Raw genomic sequence first — 6,024 nt, forward strand, 5'->3', positions numbered from 1 at the left:
TTAAATGTTAATATTATTTAATTATAATTTAATAATTTTTAATTATCAAAATATGTATTGGACATACTTCTTTTTTAAAAAATGATAATTTAAAATATCAATAGTGCTCTACAACTAAGTGAATTATTTAACTAAATTCACCCGACTTTTTATAATCTCTTTTACATTTACACGCCACTTGTATATAACTGATTTTTAATGTAGGTGACTTTTTTCACTATGTTTTCATTTTCTTCTTATTTTTTTTGTGTTCTCTGCACAAAAAAAAAAATTTATAATTTTTTTTTACGATAAATATTATTTGATCTGAATTCATTTTCGATCAAATTTTTATTTATTTCGTAGTGATTCTAGTTTTTTTTTTAAATTAAATAGTAAAATCAGAATCGTATAATAGGTTTATTTTCAAAAATAATGTATGATACAAGTTTAGATTAATTGAACCAGAACAAAGTAGATCATTATTCTAAATCAAATCAAATAAACAAAATTTGATTCATTCCTTTGATTAATGTAGTTCATAAAAAATTGATGCACGTGTAGTAAATTTATATACAAGTTGAATAATTTTGTTTTTCTCCATAAAAATCAATGTTAATGATTAAGAATTTGAATTTGAATAGAATTTAGGAGTTTTAAATTGTTTCTTCAATCAATCTTTTTGTGTTACATTTAATGATAGTTCGGATGTTGGTTAAGACATAATTTAGTGCTAGGTAGAATTAATTTTGGTTTTATGTATTTTGTTATGGTTACCTTGATATATGATTTTGTGGATGATGTTGGTTCTTATGCTATACATTCGGTGTTAAATGGAATTAATTATTGTTTTTTATTTTTGTGTGATTTTCATTTAGTAATAAGCTGATCAAATACTTTGATTACAAATATGAATAATTTTGATATTGTTATTAGTTTACAATGGTGTCGTGCTTGTAATTTTTTTGTGATTTTATAATTTTTGTGTGATATTGATGAGTTGTTTGTGACGAAGGTTGGGATGATTTTTAATACATTTTAAAAAGCTGAATAATTTTACAAATGTCGTGATAAGGATGAAAGATGAGGTGGATAATCATCATTAATATGGGCGGTTGATTTTTATTTTCAATACTGAATGAAGTTAAAAATGCAAACTTCACACGCCTATAAATAGAAAAGCAATTTGAGGAATATTACACACAGAAGGAATAAAACACCTTTCTCTCTCTTTATACATTATTAATAGTTTCTCTCTTTCTCTCTCTTTACGTTACTGCATATATTAATAAATATATGAATTATCTTTATTGAGCTAATTATACTAGAGTCTTCTATTTACACATCTTTATTTTATATTTAGTATATCTTTTATTTATTTTACAACACGTTATCAACACGAGACTCTGATCAAATTTTAAGAAGACTCCAGGTAACAAATTTTTATTATGTTGAAACTCTCTTATCTTAAATTTAATGCTCTTGATATATCTGGGAAATAATTATTTATCATGGATACTTGATGCTAAAATCCATCTTGATTCAATGGATCTTGGAGATACCATTAAGGCTGAAACTAATACATCCCATAAGGATAAAGCCTAAGCCATGATTTTCCTTCGCTGTCATCTTGACGAAGGATTGAAAAACGAATATCTCACATTAAAAGATCCTGCAGATCTGTGGAAAGGCCTTGAAGAAAGGTACAATCATGTGATATTTCCTCAAGCCCAATATATTAGAGAAAACTTTCTCGACCTTCCATGCGTCGAAAGTACTCCTGCAGCAGCAGTATCGAGAAAAAAGGATTTTAAAATATTCTGAGTTAATTTCTTGCCTTCCTGTTGCTGAACGCAACAATGAATTGCTTTTAAGAAATTATGAAGTGCGCCCAGCTGGCGCCGCCCCATTTCCTGAAGCAAATGCGACAAATCATAACCTCAGAAGAGGTAAATAGCAAGATTTTGGTAATAAGAAAAATTATGGAAGGAAGAAGAATTATATTCACAAGAAAGGATCTCACCAGAAGTGGGATAAAGAAAGAAACAATAGGCAAAGTAAATCAATTGAGGATAAATACTTCTGTTGGAGTGGAAAGAGTCATTGGTCACGTACCTGTCGTACCCCAAGGCACCTAGTTGATCTTTATCAAGCATCCTTGAAAAATGATGACAAAGAAAAGGAAACAAATTTTGTTTCAAATTATGAAAATTTCACCACTCATTATGATGTACCTAAAAAAATATTGTCTATTTGATCAATGATGGAATAGTTTAGTATGTGTGTTTGTTAAGTATTCATGTGAATAATTTTACTGTGAATGTACTTTTACTCATTTTATTATTATTATTATTTGTTTTTGAAGAAAAATGGCAAGGACATATTGTGAAGATATTTGCCTTGCAGATAGTGCAAGTTCGCACACTATTCTTAAAAATATTATATATTTTGCCCATCTTGTGCCAAAAGAAGAATATGTTAATACTATTATTGGCTCAGACAATGTGATAGAAGGCTCCGGAAGAGCTATAATTTTGTTTTTCGGAGGAACAAAATTCATAATAAATAATGCACTATTATCTACTAAGTCTCTGAGGAACTTATTGAGTTTCAAAGATATTCGCCGAAATGGATATCATGTTGAGACAATGAATGAGGAAAATCATGAGTATTTATATATCACAACTCATGATTCAAATAAGAAAGTTATATTAGAAAAGTTATCCTCACTCTCATATGTGTTATATTATACCAAGATTAGTGCAATTGAATCACATGCCATTGTAAACCAGAAGTTTACTAACCCAAATGAATTCATAACTTGGCACGACCGATTGGGTCATCCGGGAACAACCATGATGCGAAGAATTATTAAAAACTCCCATGGATATTCACTAAAGAACCAGAAGATTCTTAAATCTAGTGAATTTTGTTGTGCTGCGTGTTCTCAAGGAAAGTTAATTTTAAGGCCATCATCAGTAAAGATTAGATTTGAGTTTCCTGAATTCCTAGAAAGGATTCAAGGTGATATATGTTGACCTATTCATCCACCATGTGGATCTTTTAAATATTTTATGGTCCTAATAGACGCATCTTCGATATGGTCACATGTGTGCTTATTGTCTTCTCGCAACCTGGCGTTTGCGAGATTACTGAGTCAAATTATTCGATTAAAAGCACAATTTTCAGAAAATCCAATCAAAGCAATTCGTCTTGATAATGCTGGTGAATTTACTTCCCAAACTTTTGATGCTTATTGTATGGCTAATGAAATAAGTGTTGAACATCCAGTAGCTTATGTTCATACACAAAATGGGTTAGCAGTATCACTTATTAAACGCCTCCAATTAATTGCTAGACCCTTAATTATGAGAACAAATCTCCAACCTCGGTTTGGGGGCATGCTATTTTACATGCCGCAGCACTTATTCGTTTGAGGCTAACGAGTTACCATCAATTCTCTCCTATGCAATTAGCTTTTGGCCAGCAGCCAAATGTTTCCCATTTAAGAATATTTGGGTATGCGATATATGTTTCCATTGCACCACCTAATCGCACCAAAATGGGACTCCAAAGAAAATTGGGGATATATGTTGGATATGATTCTCCCTTTATAGTAAAGTATCTTGAGATACAAACTGGGGATATATTTAAAGCCCGATTTGCGGATTGTCATTTTGATGAATCAAAATTTCCAACATTAGGGGGAGAGAGTAAGCTTCCTGAAAAGGAACTTAATTGGAATGCATCATCCTTGATGCATTTAGATCCTCGATCAGGGAAATGTGAACTAGAAGTTCAAAAGATTATACATTTGCAAAGAATAGCAAATGAATTGCCTGATGCATTTTCCAATACAAAGAGGATAACCAAGTCTTATATACCAACAGAAAATGTCCCAATTTGAATTGATGTCCCAGTTGGATAAATTGCCACCGAAGTAAATACACGCTAGAAGCGTAGCAGGCCTGTCGGTTCCAAAGACAAAAATCCTCGAAAGAGAAAAGAGGTAAATACTATTCCTGTTGAAAAAGACATAGTAAAGACACCTGCAGTTGTCCAAAATTCTGATATAGTTTTAACGCCAGAAGATGTTCAGGTACCTGAAAATTGGGAAAATGACGAGATCTCGATAAATTATGTCTTTACAGGAGAGAAATGGGACCGAAATAACACAATTGTCAATGAAATATTTGCATATAATGTGGCATTAAATATCATGAAAGTAAGGATCTTGAGCCAAGATCAGTCGAAGAATGTCGACAAAAGAATGATTGGCTAAAATGGAAAGAAGCTATGAAGGCTGTTGCAAAACGTAAAGTCTTCGGACCTGTAGTCCGTACACCAGAAGATGTAAAACCTGTTGGATACAGATGGGTATTTGTGAGAAAACGAAATGAGAAAAATGAAGTTGTACGCTATAAAGCTCGACTTGTGGCACAAGGTTTTTCACAAAGGCGCGGTATAGATTATGAACGTATTTCCCTGTAGTGGATGCGATAACATTGCGTTATTTGGTCAATTTATCTGCATATCATAAGCTGCATATGCATTTAATGGATGTGGTAACAGCCTATTTATACGGCTCATTAGATCGGGATATCTATATGAAAGTCCCTAAAAGGCTAAAGATATCTAAACCATCCAATGAATATTCGTAAGGGTTATACTCAGTCAAATTGCAAAAATCTTTATATGGTCTGAAGCAATCTGGACGAATGTGGTATAATCGTCTTACTGAGTATCTGGCCAAAAATGAATTCAAGAATGATGATATCTGTCCATATGTTTTCATAAAGAAATTTGCATCTGGATTCATTATAATTGCTGTGTACGTTGATGATTTAAATATCATTGAAACTCCTGAAGAGATTCTAACTATTATAAAAGCTCTAAAAGAAGAGTTTGAGATGAAAGATCTTGGAAAGACTAAATTTTGTCTTGACTTGCAGATCGAGCTTACAAAAAATGGGATCTTTATTCATCGAACGACATACACAAAAAAGATCTTGAAAAGATTTTATATGGATAAGTCACATCCCTTGAGTACCCCAATGATCGTAAGATCTTTGGATGTGAAAAAGGATCAATTCTGTCCTAAAAAAGAAAATGAAGATATCCTTGGCCCTGAAGTACCATATCTTAGTGTCATTGGAGCGCTAATGTATCTTGCTAATAATACACGACCCGATATATCATTTGTTGTGAATTTACTAGCAAGACATAGTTCCTCTCCAACCAGAAGACATTGGAGTGGAATCAAACAAATCTTTCGATATCTTCATGGAACGGTTGATATGGGATTGTTTTATCCATATGGATCCAAGTCACAATTAGTTGGCTATGCAGATGCTGGATATTTGTCTAATCCACATAAAGAGAGATCTCAAATAGGATGCCTGTTTACATATAGTGGAACAGCTATATCATGGAGATCCATGAAACAAACGATTGCTGCAATATCCTCTAATCATGCCGAAATACTAGCGATTCATGAAGCAAATCGCGAGTGTTTTTGGCTCAGAAGTTTGATCCAATATATTCTGTCATCATGTGGACTGATTGACCATAAGATAGCTCCAACTGTCCTGTTTGAAGATAATACAACATGTATTGCTCAACTTAAAGGCGGATACATCAAAGGTGATAAAACAAAGCATATTTCTCCCAAATTCTTCTTCACTCATGATCTTTAAAATCAAGGGACAATTGATGTCCAACAGATCCGCTCAAGTGACAATTTGGTAGATTTATTTATAAAGTCATTCCCAAAATCCTCCTTTGAAAGATTGGTACATGAGATTGGAATGCGCCGATTTCGAGACATTAAATGATGTCGGCAAGAGAGGGAGACTGTACTCTTTTTTCCTTGGTCAGGTTTTCTCCTATTGGATTTTTTCTTGACAAGGTTTTTAATGAGGCAGTCACCATCACAAAGGATTTTGTACTCTTTTTTCTTCACTAAAGTTTTTTTTCCATTGGATTTTTCTTTAGTAAAATTTTAACGAGGTATAATCCTAAATGGTCATCCAAGGGGGAGTGTTG

The sequence above is a fragment of the Arachis duranensis genome, chromosome 4, assembly GCF_000817695.3.
Source record: "Arachis duranensis cultivar V14167 chromosome 4, aradu.V14167.gnm2.J7QH, whole genome shotgun sequence".
NCBI classification, from domain to species: Eukaryota; Viridiplantae; Streptophyta; class Magnoliopsida; order Fabales; family Fabaceae; genus Arachis; species Arachis duranensis.